This window comes from Pseudopodoces humilis, chromosome 2 (assembly GCF_049639895.1).
Source record: "Pseudopodoces humilis isolate 2021_Gansu_Grassland_sample_001 chromosome 2, ASM4963989v1, whole genome shotgun sequence".
In the NCBI taxonomy this organism is placed as follows: domain Eukaryota; kingdom Metazoa; phylum Chordata; class Aves; order Passeriformes; family Paridae; genus Pseudopodoces; species Pseudopodoces humilis.
In genome coordinates, this window is record NC_142201.1 from 55,789,411 (window position 1) to 55,813,790 (window position 24,380).

Below are 24,380 nucleotides of genomic sequence, written 5' to 3' on the forward strand. Positions count from 1 at the left end.
TTAATCTAATAAAGATTAGTTTAGTAGTGATAATCCTAAAATATACAATTTCTTTAAGATCACAGATGAAATTTAGAAACAGATTTAGAATTTTGCCTTTAATAGCAGTTTCGAAGGTCAAGGAGAAACTAAGGCTGGATATATACATTCTGATGATAAATTGTGGATATCTATTTGATTGTTATCTTGTAAAGTGGATTGAGGTGTCCTTCAAAACTGGTCCCCCCTCTTTTCTACCCTTGCTTTGCAGTTACCTTGGGAGTAATCCAAACTTTAAGATTCTCAAGGTCAAAGCTAATCAAAACCACCTTATCCCTCCCCAATAATTTAGTATCTACATTGTCTGTTCCTTACCTCAGACATGTAATACTTCTGCAACAGAAATTGTTACTGCCTGCTCTGCTCTGAACTGTAGTACCATGATGCTGTTGACAGCCAAAGATACATGGCTACATGTTTTAAGTGTTTTTAGCACGTTTAGAGGATGTCTGGTTACTATGGCACAGTCTGAACCCGCTCTAGCAGGCCTGAAGAGAGATGTGATGTGCTCCTTGAGTTAGCTCTTCTGTCTCTGTACAGTTGGAACATCCACAGCTGCAATAGATCTGGCATGTTGATTTTGAGCTGGAAGGCTTCGATGGCCCTTCCTACTTGAACTTTAATAGACTGCATCCAGGGTTTTGAAATGAATATTCTGAATTTTGTGGTGGAACAATTTCAAGAGTCTTGGTCCTTTTATTGTGCAAGTAAGCTCACTCTGTGTTAGTGAGAGAGTCACTGACATAAGTCAGTATCTTTTTAATACTCCCCGAAGTTGTGTTACAGTGATTTCTAAGTGAGGAGGCACATCTACAAATTGTAATTGTGAACTGGTTTTGGCTTGATCCATGAAATACAGTATGGACCTAGATAAGACAAAGAGCAAGATCCCTTCTGGATGTGAATTGAATGAAGTCTATGTTGTCTCATGGAAAGAGAACAAGAAAAAGGATAATGATACACAGAAAACGTGAGAAGCAAAACGTCTAAAAGCCAAGGAATGAATAAAATTGTGTGAGACATGAGCAAAGGAAATGAATTCTAACAATTCTCAGATTTTGATATAGATTTTCACCAAGAAATGTAAGATTTCTCCAACAACCAAAACATGCAAATCCTTAAAATTATTTTGCTGAAAAATGGGCATAATCTCTTGGTTCCTAGAGAAATACTAAAAAGCCCAACCCTGTTTAAACTGAAAAAACAGTGACCTGAATCAGGCTTTGAGACTGAGCACAGAGCTGCATTCAGTCTGCAGCAGCACTGCTGTATCAAATTTAATACAGAGCATTTAATATATAATTTTCTTTCTTGTCTACTAGTTTCAGGTATTTTCTCTATAGACATTTGAATGAATACAAAGTACGTCATTCATTTCAATCAGAGAGACACAGAAGACAACTGCATCAATGCTCCTCTCTTTTAAAAATAACAACTGTCTGATGCAGATTCTCATCTGGCAAGTATATTGTCATTCTTAAATGGTGTTATCACGCTCATCCTCTCCTTTCTCCTTTATATTGATCTTTAGAATAGACAGAATGTTTTAACCTTTGGAATTTATCGCAATGACTTTTCCTGCCTTATCAATTCTAGTGGGTTGAGCTCTCTGTATCTGCATTGAGATCTTTCCTATCTTCTTGCTTTTCTCACATTTCAAGAAGTCTGTCTTGTTACACAACTCTTGTTAGAAGACATATAAATGTTTTTGGTTTCTAATCTGAAAAAAGTGGCCACACTCTCCAGGAATTAAAATTAGGTCTTCCAAAGGAAATAGCTCTCCTTCAGAAAATCCAGATCTCTCTTTTCTAAAGAAAAACTATTATCTCTGACATGATCCCATCTCTACCATGCCATTCACTGTTTTTCTTCTCTCTTTGGATTTGATCATATATCTGCCAGAACATTTAGTTTTATTTAAATGCAATGACACAAACATTGCTAATCTAGTTTCCCTTCATTCATTTGTGTACTTGCTGTCAACAATGGTTTTATCAGTCATCAAAATCTAATTGAAATGGCAGTGCTGCATGTAGTCATCCAATAATTATGAAATGAATAGACTGAACTTTCAAATGCATTTGAAAAAAAAGCCCCTAAAGTGACATAAACAGAATAAGGTAATTAAAGAGCTCCCTCTATGATTTTTAATTCTTTAAAATGCATATTTATCTGAAGACATCACTTCTAAGCTCTAGAGGTAGGCTACTATGCCCTGTTTCTGTATTTCAAAAAGAAGACTGTCTGGATGGAGTTAATTTAGAAAATTGTTCTAGTAAATAGTACAAAAAAGCACTTCATCATCGTACCACCAAACCATGCTTTGCTTTCTCTTCAGAGAACTCCTGCAGTAATACACACATGACGGTTAATAATAGATTATAAAAAGCAGTGCCCTTTATCATCTGAACACCAAATCTTTCGAGGCTTGCAAATAGAACAGTCTGTTCAGTGATTGTAGAAATGTGACGTCAAAGGCCTGTTCTGCTGCTTATTTGAAATGTCTTCATGTTACTCTAGATACTCCAAGCCCTATCTTGGAAAAAATCAGGGCTGTGCATTGTAGTACACAGACAACAGGATTTTGCCTTAATGGAAACCATATAGCAGTAGCATGTTTAAACTTTTGGAAGAAAGTGTAACAGACCTCTCAAAATAAGCCCTGGTCATGAATGTATATATATATATATATATATATATATAGTCCTATGATGGGTTGGCATAGCAACTGTTTTTTAGAACTCTGTTGATGCCTAAGTAAACAGCTAAAGCACCGAGAATGTCTCAGCTAAGCTGTGCCCGTCTGTAGTACCAGCATGTACTGTACATGAACATTTTCTTCCAAAGATGGGTATATTCTAGTGCTGCTCATTTATGCTGCCATTGTTGTCAGTGTTTTTATCAAAATCCCTAATTTCCTTACTGATTTAATGGTGTAATTTATCTAAAGATTCTATTTTTTTTTTCAATTCAGAAAATAGCTTGGCATAAATAGCCTCAGCCTAGACACTTTTTAATGCCCTGAATTTGTGTAATTTTAATGGCATATTTTTCTGAATGCCAACAAAAGCTAAATGTGAACATAAATTAGTCATGGCAATCACTTAAATGAGCAGCATACCAGATTGTGCATATCATGAAAGTCTATTTAATAATTCAGTCTTTTTTTTTTTTTTTTTGATTTGTGGCAATTTTTATTAATTGTGTCATCCAAACATATTTTAAAAATGATAATTACTTAAGCTGGTAGCCTTTCTTAACTGCAAAACATACATGTAAATGTATATCATCTGATCCTGAAAAACAATTGAAGCTTGAGATCCTTTAAATAAAGATTCATTTATGAATAATTTGTAATGAGTTTACAAAATGATTCTTTAAAATGGTTAATCATTTATAATGAAGTCTAACTGAATCATATGTGTCTTATAATCAGTTCAAACACCCATCAACAGTTATAATTATCTGCAGCAGATGGTACTAATGTCCATAATATACTGGTAAACTATTAATAAATACTGTATAGATGGCAATAATCTGCTCATTAGAAGTTACTATTGATAGATAGAGGCTCCCTACTATTCAGTTCAAATCTTTAAAAAATGGCTAACCATTTTCATTAATAAACCTTTGCAAACCATTTATCCATTTCTAATGAATGCAAGAATGTTTCAATTACTGAATTCTAAGTGTCTGATTCCCAGCATGGAATGTTAGATTCTCTTTGATGTGGTTTTCCTGAACACTTTTCTCTCCACCTGTCGCCCTAGTGATCGTGACAATTCATGCCATCAGGGCTCAATAAAACTCTCCTCTCCTTGTGCTTTAATTTTAATTTCCTAGAAGCCACTTAAGAGTACTCTTCTTTCTGCTGCTTAGATAGGGGTAATTCATGGGGGAAAGCCCTCATATCCCACCTGAGAGCATTTGGCCACAGAAGATGGTAGGAAACCAAAATTGTTCTGTTCCTTCTCTGATGTATTTAGATATCATACAAGATACAATGCCTCCTAAAATACATCACTACAGCATTGAGAGTTACTGTAGTATTGTTTTGGGGTGGGATTTGTCTCACTTCACATTACTCCTTCCTAGTCTCTTTCTGTTAACTGCCTCTGAAGTCAGTGGGGTGAAATAAGCGTCTCTGAAGAGGCACATGAGATCTTTAGAGAGGTGTCTTAGTAGGTTTGATGAGTCAGCCTCTGGAATGGTTTAGTTCTCAAGCTTCTGCTGACTATGGAAAGAAGCTGGCAACATGCTTTGGCTATATACCAACTTCTGGATAATTGAAATTAAGTGACATGAGTATGCCACTAATGTGTGTTTCAGCTAAAGATTAAAAATCCTAAATTATGTGTAAAGTATTTATGCACCAGTTATCTTAACTTCCATTGTAGTTGGTGGTAGCCTGTCAACATACCAGTCTGGAGACAGAAGAATAGTTATCCTCTGTAAGACAGGCAGATCTACTCCTTGAAATGAACAGCCTTAAGGACTTCCTTGGTTGCATTGGTTATATTTCCAGTGATTGTAATAGGATTTTGTGCTTCTACATTACATGTAGTTGCCTGCATTTTCAAACAACAGAACTGGAAGGATCTGAATTTTGTCACTCATGTCCAAATAGTGTGTTTCAATGAAGAAATAATCTGTGTTGACTTGCAAACAAAATGCCAAGTTAAAGTTATGGCTGTAGTCTGTTACAAACCCTGCTGGGAGGTTGTGTGACTTCATTGCCTTTTGTCAAATACCACTGTTAGAATAAAAACCTTTAGCAAGCATGGTGTCCCGTAGGCTAGCTTCTGTTTCATCATAAGCATGACAAAGCTACTTCTGAGACCTCTCAGATGTCTTGGCTTAGTGCAGCACTGCTGCAGAACTTGCAGTGTCACTGCATTATGGAGGAGTGAGATGTTGTCCCTGTAAGACTTCAGTGTGTGCCTGAGGGAATTTACTTTTACTGACCTTGGGTTTATGATTCAGTTGACTTTATATATGATACTGTGTTGGATTCTTTGCTCATCTGGGCAGTTCCAGTATTCTTGGGAAGCAGACAAGGCTTATCCCACAGGGTCTGGCTGTCCTGACAGAGTGTGACAGAATGACAGATGCAAGCACTTGTAAATCTATGTCTTGTATCATTTGTTCTTAGATATGTTGTAGACCCTACCTTGAAACCGCACATGACAGACTTAGCTGATGCTTCTGTCTCTCTGCATTTTCTACATTTATTTCAGGCTAGAGATTTCACTTTCCTGTTAAGTTACTGTAATTGTGCACTGCAAGGCTGCTCTGGATAAGAAATCAGCAATGTATTTGTCAGTCTCTTTCATGCTTACACTTTGCAGTTTCAGTAGCATACTCTAAAGGCTTTCTGTGACTGACAGTGTTTTTTAAAAAGCACTCCCAAGTGATTTATGGGCACTTCTTACTGGAATATTTTATCTATCTTTGACTACATTGTTTAAATTTTTTGCATGCAAACACTGCTACAAAAAAAAGTTCGTTTCTATTTTGACTTTTTTGGATTTGGGTGATGCTAGTAATCCTGGGCTTGACAACTCTCTTCTGTTAGAATACTGCCCTGTGACCCATCTCACTAGCATCACAGCGATAACAGTTTCTTTGCTCACATCCATGTCTTGTTTAATTTGTACGTTTTATTAAGCTATTTGTGATATGACATTTTTCAGCAGCAGCTTCAAAGATTTACACAGGTAAATCATACACAGGTTGTTTCCTTCTCTCCATAAATGCATTTTTTAATTACTAGTAGTCTTTGAGTAATTAGTATCTCAGCTATAGACATTTCTTACTTTGTATTTACGTTTTTAGATTTGAGGTGTTGGGGATAAAACACTGTTCAATGTGACCTATACTGCAATGAGTATTGCTCACCATGAGGTCATCTTATACTTATGCAATTTTTTGACTGATTTCCCTGATTCTCATATCATGCAAAAGAACTTAAAATTGGGGTCTGCTATCCCCTCTATAATAGTGTGTCTGACCAACATTAGTTATGATGTAGTTGGATTTATTTTCATTCCAGGAACATCAGCAGAATGTGGTGAGGTAGACACTTTTGCTACTCAGGAATACTTGCCAATATCCGTCTTTTGAATTTTGGAATTTGGCACAAGGTTCTTTTTCTGTAATTTTTAATTTTTGCTTTTGCCTAGGCAATATTTCATTACTCTAGACATTTGGCAGTGAGCAAATTTTGTTTTATTCAAATAGCTCAAGTCTATTCAAATGTGATTTTTGCCTGACATTTTAGTATCTACCACACTACATAACCAACATGTATTCTCTGACTTTCACAGAGATGTCTTTATCTGTCCCATGCTTATTGGCCGCTCCTCTTTGTATGCTCTTTTTCTTCTAGCTCACTTGATATTTTGAAGGAAAGGTGCTGTTCCAGCAGCACTGCTTCAGCTATCTTCATCTGTAACATAGAAGAAGCCATTTCAGGTTTTCTAAAACATGCTAACCTTGGGCAAACAAGTATCACTGTGTGTGATACTTGCCTGTTCTGTTTTTGGGGTTTCTATGTTTTTAAATTTTGATTATACTGTATCACTGCTCTCAGCCTGAACTCTACTAAATTTTTAAATTAACTCCTTTTATCTGAAAACATTTTTCCAGTGTTAAATAAGACACTTGAAATTCCAACCAAATTTTTTTTTGGTTTTGTGCTTGCAGTTGTCATTGAAAATATCATCATATGATTTTAAAATATGAAGACAGAAAGAAAGAAAATATGAAAACAGCCTGACTGCAGGCTCTGTTGCTCATGTAATGCTAAAGAAATCTTCATTTAGTGAACTTGCTATCTGCCCTTAAATTGCCCATATTTTCTATTATTTTGTCTTTAAAGTTGATGATAGTCTACACTATGTAAATAATTTATTTTTGCTAATTTCCACAGCATTACTGTAATACATATATACATATGTATATATATAAATTCTTTGTATCAATACTTATGTTTTTGCCTTTGCAGACTGATTTATTTTTACTGTAACAGTTCTATATGTCATCATATGTGAAGGTTTTCCACTACTGAGCTCTCAAGTCTTCCTTTTAGCCTTTGCTCCGCACTTTGTTCCGCTTAGCCTTTTGGATGACAGGCACCTGTTACTTTCTGTAGAACTTCTTTGGGATGCCTGAGCATTTACATTTCAGCTGCTCTGTCTTTCCTCTCTGTTACTGGCTCACCACAGGTTATATTTCTGTGTTGAGCTGATCCCAGCTGGCATCCACCCAGTCGTTCACCCACCTCCATCCTCAGTGGATGGGGACAAGTTTCTTGGGGACAAGAAACAGAGGGCAAATGTGAGAAAAACTTGTGAGTCAAGGTAAAGGTGATTCAATAAGTGAAGGGAAAAACACCAAGGGAAACATGAGATAATGCAAAGGCAATCCCTCACTGCCTCCTACCAGGAATCTGATGCCCACTTTTTCTCTCAGCAATTGCTGCACTCGAAAAATTCCCTCCCTCAGTTTTATTGCTGAGCATGACTTTTTATGGTTTGTGATATGTTCTTGGTCAGCTTGGGTCAGCTCTGTGCCTTTTCAGCTTCTTGCCCACACCTCAACTCACCAGCTATGTAGGTCAGAGTGAGAAGCAGTGAAGATCTTGACATTGTGCAAACACTTTTCAGCAACAGATGAAACATTGCTGTTCTATCAACACTGTTTTTGTCACAAATCAAAACCACAGATCTGTATGGGATAGCTGTGAAGAAAATTAACTGCATTCCAACCAGACCCAGGACATTCCTAAAATTTCTGAATCACACACCAGCCAGCCTGTGAAATTTAAGAATATATTTTTCATTTTATCAGTTTTAATTTTAAATTATTGAGAAAACTGATGCAACATTTTTGTGTATACATAAACCTTTTCAGAGAGTTTGTTTTATTATTTAAGATTTTCTCTGAGCTACATAAATTCCATTAAAGCTTGGGCCATGCATTGCAACTTATGGAACATCATTATGGGCCTTTCTACACAGAGGAGTATAATAGTGCTTCTCACACTCAGACCCTGATGAATCTGTCTTCTTCACTGGCGTTCCAACTTTGGAATAACATTTTCCCTGCCTCTTCTTCACACCCTTATTCTTGTATAAAAGAAATCTGAATTTGAAGGAGGAGCATGGTGTGCTTCAGTTTTGTCTTCCAGCTTGAGCAGACAAAGGAAAGGACAAAGGAGGTACAGTCTTGGCCTCCAATCTTGAAGCACTTTCAGTTTGCATCCTTTTAAAATGGATTACTTTCCAGTTTTTCCTGTGTGGGCTAAAGATCACTTTGGGAATATTCTTGTGCTTATCTCCTCATGGGCCTGAACTGTGACCTTTTCTTTTCCTTGTTCCTTTCTTATTTTTTTTCTTTTATTTTTTTTCTAGTTCTTTTTGTTTCTGATTTTGCATTTCTATTGGAATTCACTTCTCATAGAGAGTGATCAAAGAGGGGAGGGAGAGACAAACAGGAGGGTGGGAGTAAAGAGAGGAAGGAGCAGAGCAGAAATCCAACAGTTCCTCCAGATCTTATTTCTTCCTTTATTCCAGCTGTTGTTTACAACCAGTAACCTCCTGGAGTAAGAATGCTGTAGGGTCCTACTGATCACAGTATAGGGCCACCTTGTCAGGATGCCGTTTATCTTGGCAAAAAGAAATATGAATCCAAGATATGAATTCAGCTGGAGCAATAATATAATTATCTAGATCATCTGGAAACTGTATGTAGTGATAACAGTGATGATGATGATGATGATGATAACAGCAATAATAATGATGATAACAGCAATAATAATAATAATAATAATAATAATAATAATGAAGCAATAAAAATTTAAGATCTCCTATTGTTTTGTGGTCTTGCAGTTCACAGTCCCTGCCTATGCATTAACAGTATTTTATCTTACTGTCTTACAGAAGTGCTGAAGGTTTTCATTAGTGCTTATAAATAGGATTAATATGCTTGTCTGAAATGTGTACAGAAGCTGTAATGAAGTAAGCTGTTTCTTTTAATGTAGTTTTTCACCTCAGATTCTTGTGTTAAGACAAAGTGTTCTCTGAACTAGACCATATGATGGAATACTTTTATTGGAAAGGTAAATGCATTGGGTACTGAGACCTGTCAAGCAGCTGTCTTGCATACAGTGTGACTACATTATAAAAGTTTTAATATTCAAGTTTCTCACCTGTGCATGGTATATGATACTGATTGTAGATTTTTTGTGATGATAGAATGCAACTGCTTTGAAGGATGTATTTTGATGTATAATATTGGTACAGTGTAGATTAAAACTCCTGTAGTTTCTCCTCAATAATAACAGATTAGAATTATTATGATCTATTCTTCTCAGCAACCTGAGGATTCATTTTTTTTCTATTTAACAACATACAGAATGGGGAAGCACAGGCAAAAGAATATCAGAAACCTGGGAAAAAATATAAACTAAGAAATTCACATTTTAAGTTTCAAAACTATTGCTTCAGAATGTATGTATTGATTTCACAGTCCTGGGAAACAAAAGCGAGGCAGAGCTTTGGTAATGACGTACCTACACATAATTCTTCTAGTGCAACCAACATCAATTTCAGAAGTGCAAGGTAAAACTTTGCCTCATTCCTAATGAAACCTTAGACAGAGGAAAAAAATGCCTCCCAGATTTTATTTTTTTGCAGCTTTACTACTAATCATCTGCTATCTTGTATCATTCAAAAGCATAAGAAATAAGTCAAGAGGGTGTTGTAAAGTGGAGTGCAAATGTTCTGCTGAATTCCTGGTGGTTGAGGTCAGACAATACTCTGCGTAAGGTTATGTGATGTAGTTACAGAATAGGAATACTGCGGGAAAGAAATAAAAGTTGTGGAGGGGAAATGCTCTAAGGGTCTTCTGTGCGATGCTGCAATGGCTTAAATGTTAGGTGTCGATGCAGACTGAACATGCCTGAGGCTGGAAAGCTCAATCCAAAAAAAAAAAAAAGTTAGCTTTACAATGCCTAACTTTTATGCCTCAGACCCTAGATTGCAGTCCAGGATTCTCTAAGGCATCTGCACTCTGTGCAGTCTGCAGGAAGAGACAAACTCCTGCAGAATGTATTCACAGTAAATAGCATGGTGTACAGGTGCTGTCTAGAGGCAATCCATAAAGAAACATGGAAGAAAGGGATGTTTCTGAATGCCTTCCTCTTTCTAAAGTCCAGGCATGTATATATGATGTTTTTTTGCAGCTAACACTCTAAAGCAAGAAAGAAAAAATCTAAGCATGTATTTTTATCTTTGTTCTATATACATCATATCTTACAGAGAAATCAGCAATTGTGTTTTGTATGGAAAGGCTACCAGTTATAGTCTGCTAAGAGCTGTACACTGCAAGAAATATGGTTTTGGGTCATGTGTGTAGTTGTCTCAAGGAAAAAGCACAAGGAAAATATTGCATGGTGTGGCACGTGGTAGTGGCTGGAGAGCACACCCAAGATTTCTCTAGGGTCAGTTGTAGAAACAGAAAACATTTCCACATGTTGGCTTTAGAAATACCCCCTGAATGGGGCTCATGCAGTTGGTATGTCATCCTGCAGAGCAGAGTTGTGCCAAGGAACAAGCTCAGATGTGCAAAGCAGTGCTGGAAGTGACAGCTGTGACTGTGCCAGCAATCCAGCTTCTCAGCAGAGCTAGATAGGTTTAAAATGTGCTCTGTTGATAGCTCTGTACCCCTCCTTGCTCAGGAGATAGCCTCGGTGATGAGGTTTTCCAGGGCTTTCATACCACACTCCGTTGCTTGTTGGAGACATGCCTGAAATGTCCTGATTTGCTATTGACTGCTTCATTAGACTGGTCTGTATTTTCATACTGAATAGAGAAAGCTGTTCCATGCTTCAGGGTAAAATACTACCTGTGTGCTTTTTTTTTTGCTACTTGTTGCTACAGTTGATACAGTTGATAACTGGTACCTTGGGAATGCCACAAACATAGGTAAAGATTGTTTCTGTTTAGACAGATGTGTGCACTTCTGTCCTAAATACGTTGGTGACCTGTGTGAGGTATAGGCATGAAGGTATACAGACAAATGCTCATTACAGTAAGGTTACCCTCTCCCCAATCCCTTAATACATTGTTTAAGGTTTGACACAATTGGAAATTAAACTTTGTTGGCTAAATGAAAACAAGGTTTCATTAATGCCTCAATTGTACCCATTGTTTGGTAATAGAATAGGTAAGGTCTTTTTGCGTTAACCCTACAGAATCCATTATAAAAGCATTATCTACAATCTTTAATAATAGCTGAAATAGCATGAACAATAGCAATAATACGTTGGGGTTTATTTTTGTAGAGAGGAACCCTTTCAATATTTTTTGATCATTGTGTTATTGATCTGCCTTTCTTTTTGTTTAAAACCTGAAAGAGCCTTGGGGGGCAGTGTCTGCAACACTGACTGAGAGCTGCAAATACTGTTTCTGTGTATAGGGGTCTTTTCATTCCCGGTATTTTTGAAAGGTAGGCTCTTGCTCACACTAGCAGGGATCTATTGATTTATACCTTTAGGTTCAACTCCTGAGGACAAGTCATCCTACATTCTGTAGGCTGTACAAAAAAAAATGCTATTTTATTCCCAGGTATTGATAAATTCTGTGAGGAAGGATATATATAATTAAAAGAACTTCAGTGATAACACTTGTAAAATCTTAGCATGTAGGCAAGGCATGACTTTTGTACCACATATAGTCCCACCAATGATCCTGTAGTTATCCAATGCATATTGCTAGCCAAGCACTCAAACACTGTGCCAGTCTATCAATTTCTCCTCTTTGCTTTTAAAGCTCTGAAATTCAAGGTGAAAGGTTCCACACAAAAGCAGCCTCCTTATTTTAGTACTGGGGGGGACTTAGAGTCTTTCATTAGCTCACTCATACTCATGCTGTTGAGCAATAGCTTCTAAATTTTCCTTCCATAATGAAACTGTTAATAATCTCTGATATTTTTTTGTGAAATACTGGAATACCTGGAAGCATTATCTGCTGAGTGTTAAGGCTGAGATGTTCATCAAGTACATACTTATTGTCTTAAAACAGGATGGTCAGCAGAGGGCTTTTTCACCTATGTCAGAGTAAAAATTATGTCTGTATTACTTCATCTTGAGTAGTGTAACTTTAATCACGTGTTGTGAGCACCTGAAAAGTGTAATGCCTACAAAAGCATTTCCCCCTTAGATAAAAAAAAGGGTGAATATGAAAACCTTACACTGTTTTTTTTGCTTTTAGTTTTGTGGTTAAATCACAACATTTCAAAAATTGCATTCTGTTTCATTTTAAGTAGAATATTTTAGTTTTGTTCTGAGTAAAATGAAAGGTTCTGCAAAAAAAAAATAAAAAAAATTATGTGCTGGAAATGAAGGTATTTTCCTTTTCCACATATCTACATTTTACAAGTTCAACTTAACATTTTTTATTGCAATTTTCATTTCAAAATGGAAAAATACATTCAAGTATCTTAGTTTTTCTAAATTCAACATATTCACTTGAGCAGTACTTGTGTAGTTTAAATTTGCTTATAACTTAATTTTTCATCTTAATTTTTTTGCCTTAGAGGGTTTGCTCAGTCATAATTTGTACTTGCAAGTTTCTCTGGAGATATGAAAATGCTATTGGCAAAACCCAGTTATCCTGTTCATATAGATAGCATGATTTCTTATTTGACTTATTCTGATGAAATTGTTCCCTTGCTGAAAGCATCTAAGACAAGATGGCAGACAGCATTCCTTATTTCCTTTTTCTCAGGAAAGCTGAGAAAATTTCACCCATTCTATCATCTTGTCTGATGAACAACAATTAATTGGAAAACTATTAAGGTGCAAGAGATGTTATGTGCTAGATTCATTTAACTTTTACATTAATTGTTGTCAGCTTGCCATTCTTATCACTTCTTTGAATTTTCTCTTGCATCCTTATGCAAATTTTTTTTTTTACTATATGTTTCTTACATGAAAGACAGTTTTGTTTTCATTTTTTTATAATTAATTCTCATAAAAAATAAATTGTCAAGATGTAATGCTTCACTGATGTTATCCTTCAACTTAATTATAAGGTGATCTGAGGCTGATTTTACAAGCTTTTTGCATTTGAGCTATATTTTCGGATTTTTTTCAACTACTACTGAAAAAATTCTTGTCTAACCTTTTAAAAAGAAAGACAATCAAAAATGGGAAGTAACACCTTTAGATCTAGATGTTGCAAATTGCTTACCCTCATGTGTATGGGTGCATCTAACTCCTCTGCAATTTTTTTTTGTTGTCTGTAACTAAAAGCTTCCTGTCCATATTTAGATGTTAATGTGTTAAGCACAGTGCACTTGGCAGGAATGGGTACAACACACAAAACCATGGAGTCTGCTGTAATATCCATTTGCAAAGCTGGCTCTGGGAAATGAGACCATAAGTCTAGTAACAACTAATTTCTTCAGTTAACATAAACAAATCTGTGCCTGATTTCTGCTCCACGTGCAGTTCCTCCTGTCACAAATATAAGTTCTTTCTCTAGCAGGGCTTTTGTTCTTGTTGTGTCATGTAAACACTAATATTCACCTTACAGGTGTTGTTTCCAGACACTGTCTTTTGTTTTTGGAAGCCTAAATCGTCTCACCATATCTTTCTCAACATTTTTTCCTATATTACCCCTGAGTTCACCATGCGTGGTATCTTTAAAGATAGCTCTGGCTTCAGATAAGAGTAGTGACAGGCGATAACCATTCCAATCTTAAGAGTTAGGACCGCTTTCTGCAGCTCCCCTTCCTGAGCAATTATTCTGAGGATCACGATCTTCATACTTTCTAGAGTACTTGTTAAAAATTCAGTTTGATGTACCAGTATCTCACACTTTTATCAGTACTACCTCACTCCTGTCAAATGTTCTGGAGAGAGAGTTCACAACCCTCAAATCTTTCTTAAACTCGTGTTTGATTTGCAGATCTGATCACCATAATAAAAGAAATATATTTTTTATTTTTAGGAAATGGGATCCAGTTGTTACAGCTTATTCACATTACTGGTAACTGCATTTCAGCAGCTAGTGAACAAGTTTTCTAAAAATGCATGCTTCACTCCCCTTAAGTGGCTAAAAAGCAGTAGATGCTTGTGAACACCTCCAGGGGGAGATCCTGTCTGCGGGAGTTTCACATGCCTAAGTTTTAACAAAACATGTCAAAGCAAACAATTTGTTTTCAAATGCTGTTGGTGTCTTGCAGTTAAAGACATGATCTATGCCATATCCTGTTACTAAGGCTACACAGAGCCTCCTTCTGTGCTTGACCGTGCTGACACGCAGGTTTCATTAACGATTATGGCTCACTAGACAATTGCGACTAGACTGATCTTACTGGACTGCATGTGAATCTGGAGATAACTTGATTTCCTTTTCACTGCCAAAGCCCCTTTCTAAGGACTCTTTTCTTAAGATCTCTAAAAGTGTTTATGAAGGTTTGCAAATATCTGTCTTTTACTTCTTTTCCACAGAAGCACTCCTGTTCTCATTACAAATATTCTTTCACACTTTACTGGTAATTTCAAGGACTCCCTATAATTCTTCCCTGTCATTTTGGGCTGGCATGATGATCATAGTCTTAATCATGTAAAAAACACTCATAACCTTTTATGACTTGCAATGTTTCCCACGTTCATTAGTCTCAGGAATGCGCATGCTTGATTGTTTAATTTGAAATCTGTTGCCTTGTTTTTCTCCAAAACTTTCTAGAGATATAGGTGATATTCTTCTGTTTTGTTTTTCTCTCTAGATCAAAACATGAGCTTTCTGACTCCTAGAAAATTCTGTGCTATTTGAATCAAAAGACACTAAATGGACTAAGGTAGACTTTTCACTTAAAAACCTCTATCAGAAATCTTTTGATATATACAAGAAAAAATAATTATTGGTTTGTCTAAATACTTCAGTATTGTTTTCTTTTTACTTTTCTAAAAGACTGACATGGTTCTTTTTTCCTAAATTTCAGTAAAAACTTGTGACCTCTTTTTCTCTTTAATGACCACTGAGTGTACTCACTTAGTGGCCATTCTAGAGACTGTATGATCTTAAAACAATTAGTTGGATTAATTAGTGATGGCCTTTATTAAATTTGAGCTTTTCTTTGTTCCTTGAAAGAGAATATCAAACTTCTAGAATTATTTTGGTCTCTCATACCTCTAATATATGTAGTATTTGCCATAATAGAATTCTGCATTAATCATTTTAAAGGATACTTTTGCATCTGCATCTTTGATTCATGGAATCCACTTTCAGTTCATTTGAGACTATTATTATCAATAGATATGACATTTTATGGAACCAGATAGTTGAAACAGTAGCACTGCCCACCCCAAATTCAGCCACCTGTGACTACCCGAAGCACTGAGAGCACGTGCATGTGCCTGTATGGATGAAGGAGTTTTGTTAGTTACTGTTTTTGAAGACATACATCTCTCTGAGACAGATGCAACTCCAGAGAAGCAGATAGGCAAGGCTGTATTTGAACAAAGATCAGCTGTATTTTGAACAAATCTTGAGAGTGCAGCTTAAAAAAAGGTAAGATTAAAAGCTTTTGAGAAAAGTTCTGATTGAAGATAGCACTAAGACACACTAACAGCTGTGTCCAAAAACAATGTTTAATACAGTTTTAATTTCTTTATTTCTTGCTAATTTATTACTTTGTTATGAAAAGCAAAATTCCGAGCATTTTCATAAACAAAAAAAGATTAATAAAGAAAGATCTGACTCTACTACCAGCTTCTCATTGAGACAGAAACCATAGTTGCATCTTGCTTAGGCAGAAGGCAGACAAAAGTATATGTGCACATATGTGCATCTCTAGCCTTCTAATGCTGATTTTATAAATTGAAATATAAACATAAATAAATAAACATCAGAAAACTTAGTCTGAATTGAGTGATCTGTATTCCCTAAGTCTCTGTGCTTTTCATTTGCCGATTACACATTACTTATGCACTCTATGTTTCTTACTACATTACAAAATCAGTGTGTCAAAACACTGGTTATTGGTCTGTGCTGCTGCAGAAGAATGTGCCAGCTACAAAACATAGACAGGAGCATGTGAATTACAGCAACTTATTTTTTCTATACAATCTTTCTCCATAATAAACATAGCATTTGATCTTCATTTGGACTTTTATTAATTGCTTATTATTAAGGAGTTATGGCCTTAGAATAGGTTTTCATATTCATTCCTGTATAAGTTTGTTCAGATATTTTTTTTTAAAGGAGATTGAAATTGGATTGCTGTTTCAATAAATAGCTGAATGCACATTTACCTTCTGAAGCATTAATTGTCTATTTGTTTAAATATGAATTAGGCCTTTTATGAAATATATATTACTTACTGGACTGCTAGTTTTTAACATAACTCTTGACTAACATGCAATTTTGCAATACTAAAAAGTTTTAGTAATAAGGGTAGTCTTTTTCATTTAACACTGCTATTTGGAAATTTCTGGCCTAAAACAAAGTCCAGTGTACATCAATATAATGAAATACTTAAGAGCAAAATGAGGCAACTTTTTATTGATGAACAAAGACAAAAATTTGCCATCTATGTTTCTCTGTTGGTATCCGAATATTGCAAAACTCAGATTTATACCATTCCTGCTTTTCCCATGGGGTTTCTTTACTGCATTTAAATATCATGATAAAAATCCACCTGCTGAGTAGGCTCTTTTCATCTTTCTTAATTCTGAAGATCTCAGTCTGTTCGGCTGGGATGTTTCCCTTAGGAAGATGCTTCTCCCCTCCTGTTTTCTATCTTCCAGCACACAGTTCTAGTAAGGCTGCACAGATATATATTTTATGTTTGCTAATAGAGGACTTGAAATTTATTGTGGTGTGTTTGAACAGTCACTCTCTCTGACTTGTATCCACCCTCTACATCTTGCCTTTAGTATGCTGAGAGTATGTTGTTTCCTTCTTGCTTTCTTTGCAGTTCTTTTTTTTGGGGTACTGAAAGTTAACCTAGGGCTTTGAAAAGTGACAACTTGGCCCTGTACTTATTAGGGTTTTCCTTGCTTTGCTCCAAAATATAAATATTTTACTGTGAAGTTGAAGGTTTGCACCTCCATTTTCAGCCTAGAGATTCTTAATGATGTATTGCTGAAGCCCAGCTAGATGTGTAAATGAGAGAACGTGCAATGATGAGACCTCCAAGTTAGAATGTGGCTTTGGCATAGATGTTACTAAAGTTCATGTGGCTGCTGTCAGCACCCTCCTCTTCATCCTTCTCACTGATGAAAGATAGTGCCTTCCTCCCATGGGTTCTGTATGTTGTAAGCAAGAGCATGGCAGAAACTTCCTTTAGCTGGCTTTGCATGTTCTTAAAAATGAATGTGAGTTGTGATTCTGCACAGACCTAGCACTGTGACAGTTGTTTGGAATGGTGTCTTACCTCCAGTGAAAATTGGATGAATTAAGTTTAAATGGATACAATTTCTACAAAGAGATATTAATGTATGATATTATTTGCATAAAAATATTTTTTAACTTTCTACTGGGAAAGTTTTTTTTCATGAATGAGATGCTTGTCTATAATTTTATTTTATATGAGAGCAGTTCTGTAGAAAACTGAAACTTATAGGATTGCAGTCTACATAGATCTTTGCATTCAGGCTTTAAAAATTATATTCAGCATTTTCAGAGGTAAGCAGCATTGGCTGATGTTCTCATGGATACCATTGCTTCTGAATGGGAGAATATCATTGGCAGTTGTATGTGGTTGATTTGCAAAAGCTGTCATTACTAACAGCATCTTATTTTTGTGTCCAAAATTTGCTAACAAACATCCTGCTTATGGAATTTAAGATACGAATAGTGCTGGTTTGTGAGGGAAGGAGCTGGCTTTTGCTGTACACACATATACACTTCCCTACTTGTCTCTGCCAATACACCACAATCTTGATTAGTGATACAGCCTAATATTCCAATCCTTCCCATCTCCTGAGTCCAGATTTCCAGCCATGCAGAACTGTGCCATATTTGGAGGTTCAGTGGGGTGTGATAAACAACTCATTTGAGACTAAAAGCAGTTTTTGAATTTGGATCTCCTGAGATAAAAGGCTAGTTCACTTATAATTTATGTTATCTAGCTCATTCACAACAAAAATTTTCTGCACCAGAAACACCTTGACAGGTGTTAGAACAAGACACTACAGTTACAATTAAGGTAACAGCTTTATTAAATTTGACATTGACATGTGTATTAATAATCCTTGGACTGGCATAAGAAAATCACTCAGCTATAATTTGAAGATTTACTTATACATGTGCATATTTGTGCTTGGTGTATCACACCTAAAGCCCTTTTCCCTTGTCTAATGCCTTCTGTCACATCAGTATTATAAAGCAGATGTTTATTATAAATTCTGCCCCTTTAATGTATGAGTATGTAAGGATGCAAAGTGAGTTTATTACTTTTCAAGATTGTGCCTAACAAATTAAACTACATATTAACATCAATCCTACAGATTCATTTACAAATAAGATTACCTGAAGTGCAATGTTGCATAACTGAATACTAAAACTCTTAGAGAAAGAATTTACCAACAGCTGAAGTACCGAATCATATCAAGCCTAAAAGAGGCAAAACACTCTTAAAAACTCCCTATAATACTCTATTCTTCACATTAATATTCTTGCTATTAACGTTTTCTGCTGTTAAAAAACTTTAAAAAAACAGTGCTCAAAAATTGTGATCTTTCAAGACGTGGTCTTTTACGAAATGGTCCACACTTCTTTTTCTTTGGAAAATGAGAAAAAGTGTAACATGAATAAATCTGAAAAAGACAGGGTTTTTTATGTGCCTTTGCTATAACTACAAGGAAAAAGTATTCTCCTCTGTTAACAGAGTGAAAGATTTCTGCACTCTTTCTTTTCTTAGTATTCTTTTCCACTCTCTGTTGTTTTAATTCCCTCCTATTCTGAAAAAAAATAAAATTATTTTTTCAAACTTTTGTGTTTGTATGACATGGTAATATAATTAAAAAATCCCCTGAAGTAATTGTAATTAATTGTCATGATATGATTTCATCTTTAAATCTGTTAATAAGACTTTAACCCTTGCTGAGTTGATGGCTTTGAGTCCAGCTATAACAGTAGTGCATAAAATATTTTAACCCATTTTTCTTTTGTCCAGAATTAGAACTTGTGAGTACCTTAACATTTAGAGTGAGTCAGAAGGAAATGGAACCAAACTAGGAAAGAAAGTGTTTACAGTAATTTAAAAAAAAGAATCCTCTGAAGATGTGTTCTAAAATTTATTTCAATTTTTCCTTTAGGAAAAGTCTATGTTCATAAAGTTAATATATTTTGAAATTTATTTTCATGAGGAGACTAACAAATGTGCCACAAAGAGCAAACTTGCAATGGTGGTCAATTAGGTGACCTTTCAGTCTAAAGGGAAAAACAGAACATACTTCTCACCCGCTTCATGTAGATGAACTGAGATATTTGAGTTCTTTTTGAAATGCTGTTTGACTTTTCATATTTTTTATCTTTTTTAACTTTAAATTTGTTGCTTAGCTTTTGAATTTTAAATTACATCATGTACTGGGGACTCTGGCATTATTTGTTCTGTTAGTGTTTTTCCCTCTTTTTCTCTCTTGGTCTTGTTTGTTTCATCTGGGATTTATATGACAAATTACAGATGTATACAGTGAGGGTGTGCAATGTAGATATCCATGTCTGAACTCCTATGGCTCACTCTGAAGAAAGTAAGACAGTACTGATGTACAGCTTGTCTCATCCTAATGCAAACATTTAAAATGTGTCAGAAGAAACACCTTAAAAATGTCTGTTCCTCTTTATTGACTACAAAAGGTGGCAAGAGGGAAGAACAGAAAGGGACGTGTGTAATAGCAGGAGTCTAAAAGTAATGTAGGCATCTAAAAGGAAGTGATATGAAACATATTTGTTATCTGCTCTCTTATATAGTATTATTTTCCATGAGTGTTGCTGATGCAAGCTCAGTCTCAGCTGTAGGGAAAGCTGCTCCTTGCAAGTCTCACTCTGGTTTCCAGTGGTTGGATTTTTTAGAGGAGCTGCTGCATCTCCATTTGGCTACAGGAAGGAATATCGGAATTTCCCAGTGAGGAAGGAAGACAACAAATACAGCTCATTACATATTTTTCACCCAGTTTCTGATAGAACAGATGTTTTAACTAAACACATTTTGATGCAATTTTTTCTTTTTGGCTTTAGCTCTCTGTTTAGAAAGAAAAAATTTTTACATTCCAACCACTTTTGTACTAAAACTCAAGTAATTTTGGAACAATAAGGGAGAGTAAAGCTGAGCTAGGATTTATTTTAACTTTTAAATAAATTTTCCTTACTCTACTTTTGTATTTTTCTTATAAAAAGGGTTACAAGTCAACACTTAAACATATTTTCTTGCCTTTTAAAACAATGCTCCAGCTAGAAGGTTGGAGATCTAAACAATGTTATTCCTGACAGTACCTTTCCATGTCTTCATATGCCAGATTTTTTTTCCACTCTTTTTCCATTCCTACCAAAAGAGATCTTCTGATTTATTATTTAGGATTCTATTTCTAACAAGTCCTCTTCTTGTAGCTTAGCTTGTGGCTGTGTTTTCTCCTTCAGGATTCCTAGTGTACAGCAACTGTTCTTGAAATGTTCAAAGTTGGTTATGCCTTCTGTTTTCATTTGGGAATGCAAACAGTGTTGTATTGTTTGGGAAAAAGGTGGGGATCTGTGAAAATACTCCAGTGGAACCAGACAAAGGAAACAATAGCAGTCACCACCAGGACATTTGAATCACATACCAGCATGGAGGTATTTTCTCCCGTTTTGTGTTTTTAAGGGTATGAGAGCTTGTGACAGAGAAGCAAATGCTCAGAGAAAGGGGGAGAGAAACAGGCTAGCAAGGAAGGAAAAGGACATATTTTCAGTAGCTGCATAAAAAAATAGAGTAAAGTCTGAATAGGTCATTTTTGAAGCTGAATGTTGGGAGGAGAGGGTTAAAACTGGAAGATTTCTCAAAGAGGAGGGAACACTTTCACTCAAAGTGACCTTGCAGCTGTGAATGCTAAAAATGTCACTGTGATAAAACCCCATTTTTTTATGTTTAGCGTTGTCCAACCTCTACCTGTTTGAGAAGTAGAATTCCTGTGGAGAGAGAACACACTCTCACAGACATGAGTGAAACTTTTGTTACAGTGAGGCGCAGAGTGCACTTCATCCACCTCTGCTGCACTCCAGGATGAGCTGAGCCTAACCAAGCCTGTGTGTTCCTGTGTGTCTCTGCTGCCTGGAGTTGTCAGAGAGGTAATGAAATAAATCTACTCTTTGCAGCTGAAAAGCTGTGGTTTGATGGTTGCCTTTGGTAACCTGTGTTTGTTGATTCACACACCTACCAAGAGCTGAGGCACTTAGCAAGGAATATACCTTATCTGAGTCCAGCTGAGCTCGACAAAACTGGTATGTGCAATTTGTTTTGGATAGAGAATGTTCAATCATACATATCTGAAACATCAACATGTTCCTCTAGTTAATTTTCTCTTCCCCAAAGCAGTGTAAAATTAGATTAATTGATCAAGTCAAAAAATCTAATAGTACACAGGGGAGGAGAATAGTTGGCATTGGCCTAAATGCACAGATGAAAACAATAGTTTCCAGCAAATACTGATTTTTTGCCTCTTCTGTCATTTTAGCACTTGAGAGGCCTATGGGCTCTATTGTCATTCCACTGTCTAACCACTCACTAGTTGCACTGGTGGCAGTATGTTTTTTGTATGTCAAAATTATTCTCCACGTGTGTTTTACTGCACTAAACCTGAGGGATTGCATTTGTTGTTTTTTTTTTTTACTCTAGCTGCTGTTCTCTTTCTCAGATTATTCCTGTGCTTCCTATCATTATGAAACTTGGGCATTCTTCCTCAAGGTATACGTTGATGAGGGCAATAGATGCAAACATTTTGAATGTCAAACTCTTCATCATTGAAGCACTTGAAAAGCCTCATTAGTAAGAAACAAAACAGAAACACCTAAACACCCTGTTTTACTTATCTGTGTCATCAGTGACAGTTCAGAAAGACCAGCATGTTTCCCCTCTATTACTGGCATCATTCAAATCATAAATGCAGATAAATACATGAAACTTACTGAACTACTTAATTATGGCTTTAGCCTAACATGCCAGCTGAATATGAGCCATCAGGATGCTCAGGAGACCAAGAATGCACAGTGCCATCCCAGACTGTATCAGCAATAGTGTGGCCAGCAGGACCAGGGCGGTGACTGTCCCCCTGTACTTGGCAGTGGTGAGGCCACACCTCGAGTCCCATGTTCTGCCTCCCACTACAAAGAAAGGCATCGAGGAGCTGGAGGGAGTCCAGGGAAGGGTGATGCAGCTGAGGAAGGGTCTGGAACACAAGTCCTATGAGGAGCAGCTGGGTGAGCTGAGGGTGTTTAGACTGGAGAAATGGGGAGGCCTTCTTGCTCTCTACAAATATCTGAAGAGAGGTTGTAGCAAGGTGGCAGTAGGTCTCTTCTCCCAGGTAAAAAGTGAGAGGACAAGAGGAAATGACCTCAAGTTGCTCCAGAGAAGGTTTAGATTGGATATTAAGAAAAACATTTCTTCACTGAAAGGACATTAAGCGCTGGAACAGGCTTCCCAGGAAGTTGGTTACATCGAGAATCCCTGAAGATATATAAAAGATATGTTGATGTGTCACTTAGGAGCATGGTTTTGTGGTGGACTTGGCAGAATTAGGTTTATGGTTGAAAGTGAAGATCTTAAAGGTCTTTTTCAACCTAAAAATTTCCATGATTCTGTGATTCTATGTATTGCAGTATGATTCAGCAATAAATAATGCCAGGAAATACTTGGCAACATCCTATTTTTTCAATGACATACAGTGCTCCTTGAAGTCTGAAGCAGAATATCTGTATTATTTCCATAGGAGCTAAGATAAATAACCGTTCAAGAGCATTTCAAAAGAAGGAGAAAGGATTTAATTACTTCCTGTTTGATCTAAACCCAGAAAATAATTTGTCTAAAACTGAGTCACTGAGGAGTACACATATGAAACCCTCACATATCATCTTTGTAGTGCATGTACAAAAACTGCTTCTTCGTTATTAGAACCTTTAATTACTTTGGTTGTTGGTTTGTTGGTTTTTTTTGCTTTTTTTTTTTTTTTTTTTTTTTTTAGCAAAGCACTGTCTACAAACTATTGGGCAAACTGTTGTCTGCAACATGAAAAAATCCAACTGGTAAATGTATCAACTGCACAAATATATGTACTATGAGATGAAAGAAAGCACTGTGAGAGCAGAACTGCTACCACACTCCCCATAGTCTCATTCTCACTTGTTTCTCTGGTATACATGTGTGGTTGGCTGGCAAGTCACTTGATTACAATGTGGGAAGTGTCTAAGTTCAAAGTTAGTATTGCATCTCTATTTTCCCTTTGGAGATTTTTTCTTTCTTACCAGTCTTTTTCTTGTTTCTACTTTTTATTTTTGAAACGAAACATTATAGGTCTTTATTTCAAACAAACTTTTTCATTTCACATTTTGCTGCTCATTTCTCCCCACCAGAGGATTAGAAGATGGCTGAAATAACTTGAAAATAAAGCCAAATATTAAGCTGATTTTTTTTTGTTGGCTTCTCAACTGAATTAAAAAAATAAAAAATCCTCAGTTCACACAATTCTACTTGAAAGGCTTTTGTAGTGAGTGTAGAGATGCATATGAATAAGCATATAGCACATAATTCAGGCAGTAAACATTTAACTTCCCAGATGAAATGCCTATAGCATTTAGGTTAATGTATCTCATTGTGCCTGTGTGCTGTCAAGGTCTTCTGAGATCTTGTGTCTTGCTTTTCATTTGCTCCACCTGGGCTCATGACTTACTTTCCAGTTATTCTGTCATTTACATCACTTTTTTCTTTTCTGCATAGCTGCTAGTCAGTGAAACCACTTCTACCCATGAGGAGACACACTTACTCTTTTCTTGAACTGTGTCCCATTTCATGTTTCAGCACTAGAAATATGACACGGTTTCTGTTTATTTTTATGTAAATGTTTTAGGTGGCAGTGTTTTATTATTTATTTTGCTGCCTCTTGAGCTCTACATGCTAATAACAAATCAGTTGTTTCTCATAGCTTTCTCTTATGCAGATGTTTATTCAGGATTTCTATTACAATGGAGGAGTTAGAGGATGCTTAATTTTTTTTACACTGCATGGTTTATGTACAAATTCTTCAAAGTGAATGTTTCTTCTACAGTAGTAAAGCCTGGACTGTGAGATGTGTTTGG